Source organism: Patagioenas fasciata, chromosome 16 (assembly GCF_037038585.1).
Source record: "Patagioenas fasciata isolate bPatFas1 chromosome 16, bPatFas1.hap1, whole genome shotgun sequence".
NCBI classification, from domain to species: Eukaryota; Metazoa; Chordata; class Aves; order Columbiformes; family Columbidae; genus Patagioenas; species Patagioenas fasciata.
Genome location: NC_092535.1, coordinates 8,278,779 through 8,295,557, shown reverse-complemented (window position 1 = coordinate 8,295,557; position 16,779 = coordinate 8,278,779). Strand labels below are relative to the sequence as shown.

The window sequence follows — 16,779 nt, the reverse complement described above, 5'->3', positions numbered from 1 at the left end:
CATAAACCAGATACAGGCAAGTTTAATGTGGGCATACTTGAAGCCACGCTTCTAGGAAGCAGGAATTCACTGGGGGGGAGGAGGGATCCTCTTACACAACGCTGGAAACTTGATAAAATAGCAGAGTGAAATATCTCCCGTGTAACATCTAGTGGGACACTGCAGCTATTTCTGGTGTCTGCGTGTCCAGAAGGATGGTGATGAATGGGAGAGGGCACACGAGAATGACTGAAGCGTTGCAAAACATGCCTTATAGTGACAGATTCAAGGACCCCAATACGCTTAGCTTAACAAAGAGAAGGTTAAGGGATGGCTTAATGACAATCCAGATGTATTCAGACAGGGTACAGAAACGCAGAAAGAGAGAGCTCTTCAATCTAACAGACAGAGCTATAAAAAGAGCCAGTGACTGGAAGCTGACATGGGTAAATTCAGACTGGAAAGGGTGTGCTTTTTAAACTGGGAGAAGTAACATCAGGGAAACTTCCCAACAGACAGTTTCATTACCACTGGCCATTTCAAAATAATAGTGATTTTTTTGTTTTGTTTTTGTTGTTGTTGGGTTTGTTTGTTTGTTTGTGTCATATTCTGGATCCACTAAAGATCACTGTGAAACAACATACAGGAACTCACATGTCACAGATGGGGTGGTCTTTGGTGTTATAGCATTCCTAATAATAAGTATTTAAGTCATCATCCCCAAGCACTGAGTGGGACAGCCCCCTTTTCTCAGAGTTACTGATCTGGCCTTGCTGGAGACTCACATAGACACCTCAGGGTTATTATGGCTTCATCTTTGCCAGTGGAAAGGCTGGAAAAGTACTATAAAATCAAACCAGCAAACTCAGCACATACCCCTCCATTATTAAAAAAAAACTAAAATGAAGTGCCAAAGAGAGCAGCCAAAAGCAAATACACGAAGGATCCAGTGATCCAGTTAAATACTGCTGATCACCATCTGTTGCTTTAGTCTGATAGACTTTTCAGGGATGTGACACATCTGTATTCCTTAAAAGTTACTAAAACTGTAAGTAAAAATGTGTAGTTTGATAATAGGCTTATCTGAGCCCAGGAAACAGCAGAATGAGAGACGTGATCTTGCATGGTGGGACTTTCTGCAGCAGCTCCCCCACACATCATCTCTCTATTTTGGGAGCTGGTGAAATTCTTGGAAAGTCATGGAATTCTTTGAAATTCATGGCAATTCTTCAGCAGGAGCTCTGGGTGCAGACCCCTCACTTGGGCAGCTCCAGGAGCCGCCCATTGATTTCTCCTGAGACTGGTCTGTGAGCCCCAGCTGACATCTTACTGTGCATCCAGATGCACTGGGGACCAAACAGGTATATCTATCTATCTATCTATCTATCTATAGATATATATATATTATTTTTTTTTTTCCTTTGGGTATGTGGATATTATTTCTGGGTTTTCAAGTGCTGGAAACAGTGTCAGGAAAAAAATTTCCTTCCAGAGAAACACTGTGATGGGTGAAGCTGTTTAGATAAGAACTGATATCCCAAAGCAGGACAATTAAGGTTGTTTTGTAACTGATTTATATATAAGTGACTTTATCTTCTGGGAATGTCTTTACCTTTAAAAGAAGGTCTTTACCTTATATAAAGAATATACAAGAGATGTAATTTGTTATATTAACTTGTAATGAGATCAGCAAAGAAAGAACTCTAAGCCTCTCCACAGCTGATTTGTGATTTCCCTCTGGTTCTTTGGCAGCAAAATCTACCCAGCTGTAAGTTTTGGTCCTTGTACCTGAAGCTGGGAGGCTGGGACCTTGTCTCATCCGCCCCTGCTGCCTATGCCAAGAAGCTCCATGCTGAGCAACATCAAGGACTCTGGGTCCTGAGCTGGGCAGGATTCAGCTCTGGCATGATTCAAGCCATCGTTGCTGTCCCCATCACCTGCCACCTTTGCCACTGTGACCAGCACCCAAGAGCCAGACCTGATCCTCCAGATTATTAATTAATGGGGAGGAGGCAGTGCTGGAGGATGCTGCTGACAACAGTAGCTGACCCTGTGCCTCCTTCTGCATCTCCTGCTCAGGACAGAGGGCATCAGCAGCAACTTCTTCAGCAGCTCCAATTCAGTCTGCAAGATGCCTTTAATCCAGGTCCATGTTAGCCAGACAACAAGATTTCCATTGCTTGCAGGTTTTGGCTCAGGAAATGTGCAGATGCTTTTGAACTGAACAACTTAGGCACAAAGTTTATGTTTTGTCAGAAAAGACCTGAACCAGCAGAAACTGTTTTAAAGCCAGGGCAACATCATTACCATAGAGATAAACACTAGTTTAATGTAGTTCACTGTAACGATAGACCGTTTATTAAAACACTTCACCATTTAATTTATCCAGCATTTTATATTGAAGAGTGTTTTCATTAGGATTCTACTGAAAAACCAAAGAAGGCATTGAATCATTTAATACACTGACAGCTTGCTTAATTTATTTAAGCACAGGAGTCTAATTCAAAAAAAGCAGACCTTACACAGTGCCCTGTCTTTACAGTTCAGACATACAAGGTCCTATTAATTTCAGGATAGGGCGCTATATGATTTTAGTTTGAAATCCCATTATGTGCTTTCCTTTGGTCAGCAGCCATCTGCCAGAGTTGCCTATAGGAATCCCTCCTGGTGGACATCATCCCAACTCCATCCATTTTTCTTCTACTAATGCTTATAAGCAAATAGCCCTTCGTGTTTGTCACCTGGATTTGTTTGGTCCTCAATGGACCACAGAGCAACCGACGTGGCTGGAGCAGCAGAGATCAGCAGGGAAACAGTGGCAAATGCAGCAATCCCTGAGGTCCTCAATGAAATCTTCAATTTAACTCTCACTAACAGGTGTTCCTGGCTCTGGAGCACTTGGTAAAGTCTGTGAGATCCACTGCAACATATTCCAGTCTCTGTTGGTATTGATTTAACTGGTGACATTCAGTTCTCCAGCTCTGGGGTGATGTATGGTGAGGTTCCACCAGCCCTGCCCTGGGAGGTGCTGCAGCATCAGGACTGTCCACAGTTGTCACATCAAAGTTGTCACATCCTCCCTGAAGCAAATCCTCCACTTGGTATTCTGGGTGCTCGGTTCCTTGGACAATCAAGCGCCTGTGGCTTATTACTGATGTTCCCAGATCTACCATAATAAATGGCAGAGAAGAAAATCGTCCCCTCTAACAAAGCCCTGGATGATATTGGGGTCCCCGGTGGCTCCGTGTTTGGCTGCTTTCCAAGGCTGGTGTTGAAGCAGAACCTTGAAAACAATAGCACATTGTCAACAGGGTGCACAGGACATCATTAATAAACATTAGGGAGCTTGATATGATCTGGCAAAAGCAGTACAATGAAATGAGGTACCAAAAGCAGGATGGAGAGGAGGGAAAGAGACCTGAACAGGGTGTTTAATGACTCACCAGACTGTGAAATGCAGCAGAGAGCAAGGCTGGGATAGAAAACCTTTTAATGAATTCAACATGTGTGCACCCTTTGAAGGTTTAGCTCCCCATTCCCCAGCAATGTTTGACCCACCTGAAGATACTGATCATATAGAAAATAATAACCAGTAAGTAATAATAATAGTAATAATAATAAGAGCAAGACCTTCATCTCCAATTCATATTTATAATCCAGCAAATATCTCACCTAAAGCCAGAAGATTTATGGGTTTGCATCTATAATTAATATCCTTCCTTAAGCAAGAAAGGGTATATTTTCATACAAATAAATCTAGTGCTCTAGACCTGGATTTTTGAAGACTAATATTTAAATCCCCAGCAAAACATGGTTATTGAGTGTGTAGATACATAATACAACAGAGACACACAATGTACATATATATATAGATAGCATTGTTCATTTATATTCAAAATAAATAGATACAATTTCTCTTTTAAATGTAATAGATGAAGGTTAAACAGGGAACAGGAGGAAGATGGGGAGGTCGGCTTGGTGTCTGCTTCAAACTGTTCCTGTTTCCCAAAAATTCAATTTGAATTAGACCTGTTGCTAATGGTAGGACTGTTCCTGGGCGCCAAGACACATAAAGGGCTTTGAGACAAAGGCAATCGATCTAGTTTTAGTTTTATGGGGAAAATAAACGGGTGGATATAACAGTAAAAAAGTCAAACAGGTTCAGGACTAATGAAGTGACTCACAGGAGGTTAAAATTAAAACACCTTTCCTTTTCTCTGTTCTCCCTTTCATACCTCTCTTCCATGAGTGAACCCTGTATCTGCCCAAAATAGCACTCCTTGCTCTCTGAATAGTCTTTACAATCATGTTTCAAAAAGTGTATTTGTTCTTTCTGTTTTCTCGGGGCTTCTTTTCACTTTCCTGAGTTGCAACTAGCAGAGTGGGAATGTGCTGGGTAAGCAGTCAAACCAAAACTAAGAAAGGACAGCTTCTCTGGTGCAGGCAGGGATTTATCTGAAAAATATTGAGAATTACTGGAAATTTAAATGTAGGCACTGTTCCAAGGTCAAGGGTGAAAGCATCAGTTCACTTAGTGCTGCACTTACCAACAGAGGTAAAGTACTTCTGCTGTTCTGGATCCAAAGAGTAAAGATAAGAACAGAGCCCAGACACTTGTATTTATACTGCCCTAAGCTGTATAACATCCCCATTTAACTGAGGTTTTAATTATTCATGTTTAAATACTATTCATCAAAAAAAAAAACCTTCTGCCCTCAGTCGTTTCAGGAGCTCAGCGCTGACTGTGTGCCAATGCAAGAGCTCATTCAAACCTCCCGGCACTGGCTGCCATGAGTGTGGAAGGAGCTTCTTCCCCAAAATTATGGTCTCCCAGAAGATAGATTATACCTGTGGGAAGGAGGAGGAGGGAAATGGTAACAATACTGGTGCGGTGCAGCAAAGTGGTGGTGAACTCCCTGGCAGGCTGGCTGCACCCTGCTTTGGGGCATCAGCTCCATCACCTGCCAGCTGGATGGACAGACAGTCTCCTTCCTCCCAACGTCACTTCACAGTGTCAGAAAATCTCTGTGGAAATGGGAGGAAAAAGAAGAAAAAGAAATCTTGCAAGTACATGAAGCTGTGCTGCTCCAAAACCCAATCACTGTGGAAAAGCTTTTTCTATAGACATGTTGCCCATCACACCCCATACATGATTTTTAACCCCTGAAGAACCTGGGCTGTGGGTCCATGGCCATTGCGGCTGTGAAAGGGGGAATGAATTAACGGCTGGTGCTCTACAAGGCCAAGTACAAATAGCACAGGGGCTTGGGAAACTGCAACCAGCATGGGGTACTTAGCCAAGGCAGAGCTTTGCTGCAACTTCATTTTCATGATTTAGCATTCCTGCTGTAAATAATTGATACTAATGTAAGTGAGATAAGAGACAGACTGTCTGTGGGCCGGGAGGAAGTGGATCCTGGTGACATCCACCCGAAAATGTGCTTGCGCATTTCTCTGAACTAAAAACGTTGAAAAGCCAAACACAAAATCTGAGAGGTGGGGAAGGGAGGAAGGATGGGAAAGGTAATCTGTGGATCAGCTCTGAGGACTTAATCTCTCTAGGAAAAAGCTCCTGATATTAATGTCCTTAACACAAGAGCTCCAGCACTATCACTTTTTAGCTCTGCATAAACATCACTCTCACACTAGTCAATAAGCTGTGTTTGCAGACTATCAGAGAGATGGGTGGGTTTTATCATGGTTTAAGGAATCAAAACATCAATACAGGGGGTACATGGAGCACACCCCTCCTCATCAGAGACCAAGATGACAGGAAAATGTCTGTGAACTCCGTATATTTGATGCCTTTGGCTTAGGTTATCTACAAACCAGCTGAGTACCAGGAAGGAGCTCTCCTGCATCTTAGTCTTTGAAACCGGAGAAGGCAAAATTATATATCTGGTCCTGCGAGGGCAGCCGTGAGACGGGTGATGGAGACAGCTGCTGCCAGGGTGGGGAAGGGGAGATCTCCCTGCTGGGAATGTTTGAATCCAGTACATCCCAGGGGCCATTACACAATATCCTTTTCTAAATCCCGGTTTCTGAGGCAGCTATTGGCATTTCACATCCTCTGAGCAGTCTGCATCCGGTGGCAAACAGATATTCTTCTCACCCGGCGTGACTCAGCGCCCATTTCCATTCTGTCTAGCATACACAAAAAACGGTGATGTCAGCTGAAAAAAAAAATGACATCACCGTTGAGCCACCTTCCAGCTCTCCACAGAACTTTCTCCATCTTTACACCCCACCTGTTTTACCGGTTGCTCCTCAGTGCATGAACCTTCCCGTAAGGTAAGTATGCCTGATGGTTTTAAATTGCTGGAGGATGCCATATGTAGGTGAAAGAAATCTTCAGCGGCAAATCCTTCAGTTTAAACTCTTTCCTTGTAAATGTAGCAGAGGATCCCTCAGATCACAGGTCTCCCATGCCCGAAGCAGGCAGGTTTGTTGTACTCATGTCCCAAAGGCCGTGACTTTACACATCACTCTGGGAAGCACATCCTCAGAGCTCTGAATTTGGTTTAGAATATAATTCTTAACCTATAGATTTCATGCAGGAAGCTGGATGAAAAGAGCTGCTTCAGAAATGGTAGGAAAGAGCAGCATTGACTCATCAGTGATACACACAGAGAAAGCTGGAGAGACTTTCTCATCTCTAACGAGATTTTATGATTCAGTGAATAATGCATATTAGCATAGTACTAACTAAAAAAATCCATACTCATCATTTACTATTAATTAGTTATCAACATTATCCTATTATTAATTATTAACATTTACTCTATCAATCAGCCCCTGGCTGACTGATAGCTTAAAATCTTGCATAAAGATTCTTACAAGAGGCTACAGTACATCACATAATGTGCTTCACAGTCGGGCTGTCATATCCTCATCTATAAAGCTTTTTACTAATGCACTTTACAACATATCTTACAGTACATGGATGAAGAATGTGGCTGCACCCAGTAATAATTCCATTAATTATTAATAAAGCATTTACAAATGACATCCTTATTTAAAAATGGTGATGAACACATTTTGTTTTAATGCGGATGCGGCGTGTAATTTGTATTTCCATAAAAAGTAATGCTGGCAGCATGGGTCAGGGAAAAAGTGACGAGATCTTATGATCTTTACATTAGAAATGAAAAGGTGAAAAAAAACAATGGAGAAGATGATTGACAAACAACAAAACGTTGGGATAAGGCTGACCAAACTGCAAGGTGATGGTTGGAAGGAACGACTAAAGGTGCCACGCAAAGCTGAAAGGCAAAAGACCTTATTCAGTGACCTTGCTTTGTGGTTATTTCAATAAAGCTCTATCCGATATTAATAAAGTCTGTGTTTTCACTGCTTTCGCTCATTCTCAATGTTTTCAGCTGGCTGGCAGCTCATCAAGACACATTAACCACGCAGAGTTTGCCTTTGCAGCACCTTGGTAGCGCTTTGTCCTATAGGCTTTCTGAGACGGCAGAATATTTATTACATACAATATTTCACTGAGGCTACTTACGTCAAGAGGCTATAAATACATTGTTCTTCCTAGTTTACTTAAGGGATAAAAAGTGAGTAGCTAAGTTTACAGATCAGGCTCAAGCTCTACTAATGTGTGGTCTGTTCATTTTCATATATATCTCAATTGTTTGAAATTATTTTCTAAATTAATCCTATGAGTGATTCGTGACTTACTGATCATTTCCGAGCACTGCTGCTCAATTTGTGCAGCAGTTGTATTCAGGTTATTACACGTATTATGCAAGAAAGGTTAATTTAAACTCATGACGCTTTCTGGTAACAAAGCTGTGAATATTTATATTGGTCATCATTTTCAACTGAGAGCTGTGAGCCAAGACCTTCTCCTACCAAGGTTCAACTGTTTAAATGTGTGCTAACTGGGGATGCAAAAATGCAGGTAACTCATTTCCAGCCACACTGGTGGGAGAGCTTTGATGGTCAGCAGAAAGTCAGCAGATTATTTTCAATTATTTGTTGTATTTTAATATTTTTATTATTATTTTGATCTTATAATTATTATTTTAACTCCTATTTAATTTTTATTTTTAAATAACACTCCATATTATTTTTTTTCCTGAAGTCCATCAGTGCTTCCATCAGTCTGGATGAAGAAGGTGTCCGGATAATTCACAGACCATAGTGTATTTGTTCACATGTAGCCAAAGCTGTGAATGGTGAGTGAGGTCTGAGTTTCTGCAGAGTCAGAGACCAGAGGAAAAGAGATCTGGATCCTTCATGGAAAGATAAGGAAGAACATTGTCTTGGGCGGGACCTAGGTTTGGGTTCGGCCAGGCAAAGCTGCAAACCGGACCCAAACCAGGCAGGAATTTTGTGTGAATTATTTTCACACTCCTTTTCAGTGTCCCATCCTGGTATTCATGGGTGACAGTGCAAAGCATGACACATGACGTGGCCCTTTCCCCAAATTTTCAAGTCAATAAACACAATAAAAAGTTAATATCCAGTGTTTGCTGACAGCAGTGCCAAACAGAACATTCTGCAGCCCCGCTCCTCTCATATCCAGGTGTCACAGAGATGCTGCTGTAGTTACAAGTCCCCTTGTGCGAGGCTGCTTTGAATTTCCAAACCACCAGCAAGCTGGTTTTTCAGAGCTGGCTGACAGAGGGTTTATTTATTAAGGTTTGGCTGTTTGCAGCAGCGCCGGGCAGCAGCAGTTCCACGCAGTTATCAAAAATCTATTTTCTCGCAGAGTCACAAGTAAAATATCAAACCTCCCCTGAAAAGCCGAGCACAACATTTACATTTTAATCTTGCGAAACACTTTCATTTGTGACAAACTGGGTTTTTCTGTGTATTACAGAAAGGAAAGGCAGGGGGGTTACAGAAGAAAGCTTTATAGCTGTGGGAGTGAGCGCAGGCTGTTTGATGTACGTGATCCGGCCGGAGTGGCACGGTGACCTCCCCATCCACAGTGACAGCAGAGACTGTCACCCTTCAGCACTGCTGGAGCCAGGGGAAAAAGAAAAGCAGCCTGGCCCCAGACAGTGCATGGGCATCTGGCGCTGAGTTTAGTTAGCGGTGGCATTTGCACATATAAAAAAGGCGCGGGGTTGTAGGAATAAGCATCTCTGTGCTGCCAGCTGCCGTGCACAGTCAGTCCGGGCTGCACACAGAGCCAGGACAGGAGGTTTGAACAGGGGCTTGTGTTGGATTTGCAGTAGCCATCTTCATAGCATCTTCATAGCCTTCTTCATAGCCATCCTCAGTCTCGGCTCCCAGCAACCCAAAAGCAAAGGTCTGCCGGGATGCACAGCTCTGAGCCGGGCTGGCCCTGTGCAATGCAGAGGTTTTTCTTGCACCCCTCAGCACCAACAAATCATCCTGCCCCAAATCACAGCTCTTATTTCACTGTCTATTTACACCTTTACCTACAGGGTGTTCGGGATAAAGTGAAGGTGCTCATTGGACCCACACTCTACCGTCTGGTGATGAAAAGCATCTCTCTCTTTTCCTTGTTCTCACCAGCGTTGAGGTCCTGTAGTGCCTCTTAGAATCGCTGCAGCAAGATATGAATTATGGATGAAATGAAAAATCCCAGCCCGGTGCACATAGGGAATGTGCAAAGCACAGAGCGATCACCTCCATGTGGCGCACGAGCTTTGCTGTGTGCTGTCTTCAGGTGCGCGATGCCCAAAAGACTCTGCTCAGCCTCAACCTGCGGCCCCTCATCCCACAGGGCTCAGGATCCCCCCCTCCCAAGGGCTTTGAGTTTGCAAATGATGACATTCATTCATTTGAAAAACACCCCCTTATGCTTTGTGAGATCTTCATGTGGAGGTACTAAGGGCGCTGGATGGATCCACTTTCTTTTGAATTTACACATGGAGCATCTCCAGCGGTGCAGACTTCAGGCAGGATGGGTGTCTGCTCCCAGCGTGGGAAGGGCTTGCCCTGGGGAAATTTAGCACCTTGCAGATTCCCCCCACTCCAGGTTTGCTCCCGAACACGTGAATGCACATTTTGCAAATGAGGTGATGCAGGAGCCCCCAGCCAAGGCTGGGTTGCAGAGGAGCTCCCGCAGCGGGTTGCAGAGGCGGTGGCTGGTTCCTACCAGAGCTCCTGTCTGCAGAGACCTGTTGGACAAGTGTTTCAAGGTAGCAAAAGACTCAGGTTTTAAGGTTTTGTGATTTGGGGAAGCTCAGTCTGCCTGCTCATAACTTCTCTTTCAGAGAAGAAACTGCCTTTTAGAAAGCATTTTTTAAATGTCTTTTAATTTTTAAATGCTTTAATTTCTCCCTTGCAAACACAGTTCTTGCTTTTGTGCACCATCTAATAGCACATTGCAAATGTGTTTCCACACAGCCATTTCTGAGTGTGCAATATCAACATCTGTGCTAAAACCAAGCAGAAATTTTTCCCTGAAGCAATATTTTGCTCTGCATTATTGTTACTTTTTCTTCTTAATGGTTTGCTTGTCATAGGGGCTCTTCAGCCTCTTAGTTTCAGGAAATGAAGGCTCCCTGCTTCTCCCTCCTTTTCAAAGCCAGCCCTGGCAGGCGAGAGCAACATCACCCTTGTCTCCTCTGTTAGAAAACTCTTGCTTAGTGCTCGCTAAAATTATACTGCACTGAAGCATCTCACTGAACTGGGCCTTGGCCTCTCTCTGCATCATCACACAGAGCCCAGGTTGACATGCCAGAAGGGCAACATGCTGCAGCTGGACCAGACATCCTTCAGAGCTCAGCTTTGCAGCAGATGAAGACTACTGGTTGGAGACTGAAAAGATGGAAAATAAGTAAATAGAGAGGTTTCTGCTATTAAAAAAAGTGATCCACAGGAGCCAATGGTCAGCCTCCTGCAGTAGCTGAGATGCTGCAGCTGCTGCTCAAGGTCTGGTTTAGTTAATGCCGGTGTGGTACCGTTATCCTGTCCTCCACATGAGCAAGCAGGATAGTCAGAGTTTGTCCTGTTTTGAACACCAGTGTGAGATAACTGCGGGTACACAGCTGCTCACCAACGGTATCAGCAGCACCTGTGCTGAAGGTGCTGATGAAGGTCACAAACAGCTGAGCAAAGTGCTGATTTCTGCCTGGGTAACAGCATTTAAGTACCTTTTTTGACTTAGTAGGGCTCTCCTGTAGACTCTTTAGTAGCTTCCTGTGTTTGCCCTGGCTTGTTGTTTGTGCCCTTTTCTTTGGGAACTGCTTTTCCAGGCCAGTTAAGTTTCTATTATTATTTTTGATCATAACCACAGTGGCAAACACTCTCCTGTGCATGTATTTAAGCTACCCAATGTGGTCGGCTTTTTTCTTAATTTTGATTATTTTAAGAAGTCCTTTAGCACATCAAATAGTCTCCATAGATCAGGATTTACAGGAAGGTCTTAAGAGCTGTCAGAGTAATGTTTTTTCCAGCAGAAAAAGCTTAACCTCCTCTTAGATCTTTATTTCTGTGTTGTCCTGGGTTTGCAATGTGATGAAGAGACGGTGTAGCTGTGGCAAGTACTTGGATACAGATATCAGGATGAAGGAGATGTGTTGTCACTTGTTTCATTTTTTTAATCCTATTTGAATGTGTCAGTCAACTGCCTCGAATCAAAGAAAGTGACAAGGAGCCTTTAATAGTTGTGATTTGGAAACTTCAAACTTACTTTTTTTAAAATGCTGAGTAAATGGTTGGTGGGCTCTTGTAAATCATAACATTTCTAAATATATCAGAGAGGCGCTCTGCCAAGCTGGTGGAGAAGATGGTGTCTGTATCTATTGACTTCTTTTCCCCCTTCAGATTACTTTCGCATTGAATAATTTCAAATCATAATGCAAAAAATCAGAGGCTCTTAACAAGACTAGCTAAGGCTGTGATTAACGAAAGCCTAATGCGAGCTACTGTACAGCCCTTAGAAACCAGTTAGCTCATCAGTGTAATCACAGAGGTGGAAATAATTAAAAGACCATAAACCAGAGGTAGCCTAATAACAATATTTTCTTTTGACCCAGAACTGGTGGGAAGAGGATGGTTTACTGGGTTAGGAATAAGAGGAAAGAAGACTGAAAGGTCTAGGAGTAACCATCGGCACTGAGGTCTCGGGGCTGGATCAGACATCTAGAAACAGAAGTAGTTTTACAGCACTGTAACCCAGATTGCAGCAGAGTCCACTTTTTTTTTTGTTCCTTTTCTTCTTTTCCAGGTTATTAGCAAACACAGTATTAAAACTTCATCCACCTTGCAGTCCCTGAGCCCTCCAGGTTTGGTTTCAGGCAAGGGAGAAACCGGTGTCCTACGGTGCTTAAGAAGAAAATCCTGTTAGAGGATTCCCTATATTTATATAGCTTACAGTGTATTTATGTATGTTATTTGCTATAAGCCTCACAGGACTCTAACAGCTGGTTGAAAACCTCTTCCTAAGAGGGAAAAGTCCTTCTGGGCAGAGAAGGGAGGTGCAGAAGCTGGTGAGGGTAGGAGTTGTTGCCAGAGCTGCTCCCAGGAGCTGTGTGCTCAGCAGACCCACCACTCTCCTCGCTCCTCAGCCACAGCCCTTGCAGACATCCCCGTGTCCTTTGGGCAACACCAGCACCTCAGTGTGGTGATGAATCCTAAACAACCCCCAAAATGTGTGCCCAGTGTTTATCCAAGGGGTCTCTCAAGCATGGCTGTTCAGACCCATCTCTTGTTAACAAGAGACATGGGACAGTGTGATAAGCTGGATCTCAGCCTTGGTGATTAGAAGTGACGTACCTCTTGCTGCTTGATGAAATAGCTCCATGCAATGGGCTGTAAAAAAACCAAACTGGTAATTTTCCAGTCAGGATGGGTCGCCATTATGGCCATCTCCATCGGTTCTTAGCATTTCTGCCACGGTTTTGTGTGCATTTCATTTGACCTGGGTATAATGAGCAAAGAATAAAGTAGCTGGAGACACACAATCAAGGATCATCTGCTGGAGCTGATGAGTATGCAGAGACTGCTAAGTGGGTCTTCATTACCTATTCACATACTAAGAGCAGTTCTTGTTTATTTTTCTTTCCTAGGTGAATCTGTTTTTTAATATCTTTTTGTACTGATCTTGTCTGGGGGTGTGAGGTTGGAAGAAGAGTACCACCACTGCCAGGTAACGAGATTATTTTCATGAAAACATAGACTGTGACATCAAGTTAGCAGCCAGCTTAAAAGAAGAAACAACGCAATGCCATTTAGAGAAGGAAGGAATAATTTTCCCCGGTGACAACTCTAATGGGAGGCAGAACTTTATCTCCTCTTCACAGTTCAAATGAAGCATCACAGCAGCAGCATTAACTGTGCTTCCATGTTTCCAGCTTGTCTTTTCATTAACCTTTTTTTTATTGCTGTAGCAGGGAACACGCTTTCCAGGGAGGGATTGCAGGGCCACCGCTGGAGATGCAAGCCCAGGATGTCCCATCCCGGTCCCTGGTCACACGTGGTGCTATTGCAGCCAAATGGATGAGCCTGCTGGTCTGCGCTGCATGAAAAGGAGTTTGCAGTGAAAAGGGGAAACATGATATGTATCTACAAGTCTTCTGGAGAGCTTTTGGAGCAGCAGGTTGTGGCCAACCTTGCTCCAGGAGCCCTTTCACCACATCAGCTCAGCTGTGTGAGTCCCATCCCGGGATAACCTCAATGGTGCAGGCAGGACAGCACTTAACCCCTGGCAGCAGCAGCATCTTCATGAGTGAAAGGTGCATTTTTCAGCTACCTACCACACAGGACATCACTTATATTTTCTCATTTAAGCTTTTCTGTAAAACCACGGCTCTGGCTGGGCCAGGACGGTTAGTTTCAGATGCCTCTCGCCTTCCCAACCGCATCCATCTGTGGCCAAGGCTGCCCTCTCCCGACATTCCTAGTATTAGGGGGATGCAGCAGCTAAGCTGCACCCCAGCCTGGTCCCAGCCATGCTGTGGACACCCCAACAACGTCCCCTCCCAGTGAGCACAGACCAACAGGGCTCCACACACCTTCGAGGTGGTCTGGCCCCATCACTGGCTCCTGCCCATGCTGGGTCCAACCTGCACCCCCCTCCAGCAGCATGTGGGTGCTGCTTGAAGAACCCCCCCACCAAGCACTGTGTTGCTTTGGAGAGAAAATTGCCATCTCACCCGACCGACTCCTGCCCTCCCAAACCTGCCCAGCACCTTCTGGTTTTATAATCTGACACTTTGGGAATGAGTACCACACTCACCTTTCTCTGGCTGAGGCTGTTCACGCTGCAGGCTATGAGGGTGACACTCTGGGAAAGCCCATTTTAGCATCGTGCTGCTCCAGGAAAGCATTTTTGTGTGAACAGCAACGTGAGCCAAGCACTTGCACCCCTGGGGTTTGTAAACAGCTGATCTACGAAAGATTACTTTTTTTTTCCCTCTCTTCTGCTTTTGACCTTATTTGCTGAAGATGAAACATCATCTAACCTCCCAGGAAATGCCACGATTCTTCAATCTGACATGAGAACACAAATCTTCTGTAAGAGCGCATCCATTCTGCATCTCAGGTCTCTGAAACCGAGCTCTGGACACCAGTGTGGGAATCACAGCATCCTGAACCCAGGACCGCAGGACCTGAGCCCCACAACATGGGGTAAGCAACAACCCCTGGGGTTAGTCAATGGCCGAGCTGGTTTTGCATCAGTTCCTCATGGAAAAACTGGGATTTCTTGGGCCTGAAACACCTTGAGCATCTTAAAGTTTTGTGGGAGAGGTGAAACCCTTCCCACACAGTTCTGCTTGTCTGGCTGAAACAAAACGCAGCTTTAGATCTCAAAGCAATGTACATTGCCATCCTTCACCCTCCCTCGGTCACCTCCTAGAAGAGGTTTTAAAGGCTGTTGCATGGCTGAGATGTGGGGCTTTGCACGCCGGCTCAGCCAGCACAGCCCCAGCTCACGTTTCTGATGGGGCATTTCCTGAGCATGATGCCTGGGGGTTCCTAACCTCCTCTGTACAATCAGCCTTTGCAGGTTGCATCTCCCCCTCACTATCTCGGGGGGACCGCAGAGGCCTTTCCGGGAAGACCATGGGGCTCATATGTGGGGTGGCTGTGGGGCAGCTGCACGGAGCTGCTGGTTATTTGAACTTAAGAGGTTATTTCTGGGAAGATGCAGTTCTCATGCTGTTCTACAGCTTTCTGCCTCTCACCCATCATGAGAGGATTAGAAGACATTATTTTGCTCAAGGTCCAAACTACTTTACCTGGGGTGTTTTCGTCAGTGTGCAGATCTCTCTTCTTTGTGGTTTATTCCAGGAGCAGGGCCCCCCAAGCCCCACTGAACCCAGGGAAGGACTCGGAGACACTTTTGCACTTTGTTGTTTCTCTCTGGATCAGGTTGGTGATGTTCCCACCTCCCAGCATCCCAGCATGCTGGGGAAGGTGTGTTTTACTGAACCCAAAATAATGAATAATGTCCTCTCCAAAAGCCTCAGAAAGCTGTTTTGTTCCCACTCCCCCCCACCCCCGCCTGGACCACTTTTCCTCGTTTTACCACTAGATGGGAGAGTGAGACTGGGCTAACACAGCTGCTCCCATCCTCATCCCGGTAGGAATTCCGAAGGGAGATGAGAAATGAGAAATGCCCGCAGGTCACCCCGCAAATCCTCCCACCTCGGGAGGGTCGTGGGCAACCCCCAAAATCTCTAGTTATTGCCTCACCCCAAAAATGCCCAGTTAGGGGAGACTAACACTTGTCCGGTGCTTTCCCTCACTACTGGTATCCAGCAGTAGCCCTCTGCCCTATTGCAAGGGGGAAACACTTATACAAAGACTAGAAATATTATTGGGGTGAAATACCTCATTTTTTTTTCATGTACACCTGTTGTAGAGCAGAGGGAGGTGGTGAAAGCGCTTGTGATTCACTCCTCTCATCTACACCCCAAGTTCTGCTTCCCAGGAAGGTGGGTGACCCCGATAATTTTTATGGGAGGTAAAAATAAAGCAGCATTTTCTCCTCCTCCTCCTTCCACTCCTTTCTCCTATAGGACTGTTGTGTAATGGTACTCCAAGCAATACCATTTTCCTGCAAAGTTTAAAAACGGGCTGGTGCAATGATTGCATGTGCAGGAGGAGAATTTGTGCCTGGTCTGACTCCAGTCGCCTCGGGAGCTGCTGCAGGTGAGGGAGGGGAAGGCACCTACTTCACTAAATCTTGTTAAATTTACTTTCACTTCAGCACTTCCCATCTCCTGAGACAGTTCCTGAGGTTTTACTGTAACTGGGAATGTTTGGAAATTATATAATTGCAGAAGAACTTTCTCAACCAAATCAGATTGCCCACGTTGAGAATTTTTATTATTATAAGATTCTGGTCTTTTAAAAATGAATCTCTTCTTCCTTCCTGAGATTTCACAGGTCCTGGAAGAAACCTCATAGGAGCCAAATTCTCCAACTGCCTGTGTGAATACAGCAGGATATGTAATTCCTGTAATTTGGAAATTATCTTCTTGGGGGAGTGGGGGGGGAAGAGGGTGTTGTCTGCCAGACCTTCCTAATTTGCAAGCTTTTCGGTTAAGTGATGCAACTGATTTGTTTAATGCCCGGCACAGTTGGGCAATGAGATGAAATAATTCTAATAAACTCCCTAACTGCAGTACCCTTGTTGCTTCTGATGGGGTTTCCTGGCTTTGCCTTCACAGAAAATAGCTGTCATTATCCTGTTAGAGAGAAATAACAGCTTCTTTGGAAGAGGAAGCTTGGTTGGTTTGGGGTTTTTTTACTGGACAGAACTACTCCAATTTTCCACAAGCAACAGCCACCCCACCCTGTGTGTGTGCAATGAGGTCACTGAGTCACCAGCACAAAGAACCGTCTGGCTTGTGCATC

General features: G+C 44.6%; 1 long non-coding RNA gene across 5 annotated transcripts in view; it reads left to right on the top strand.

The window, feature by feature from the left end:
* Window positions 1-16,489, top strand: part of LOC136108426 (uncharacterized) — a 60,935-nt gene extending 44,446 nt beyond the window's left edge. Inside the window, exons 3-5 of one of the 5 annotated variants that reach the window (XR_011741640.1) lie at window positions 12,984-13,063; window positions 13,305-14,544; window positions 15,208-16,489. This is a non-coding gene — a long non-coding RNA (uncharacterized lncRNA). Of the gene's footprint in view, window positions 1-12,983; window positions 14,545-15,207 lie in introns of all 5 variants that reach the window. The other 4 variants (XR_010652391.2, XR_011741644.1, XR_011741643.1 and 1 more) reach the window with 4 other exon arrangements.
* Window positions 16,490-16,779: the final 290 nt, after the last annotated feature.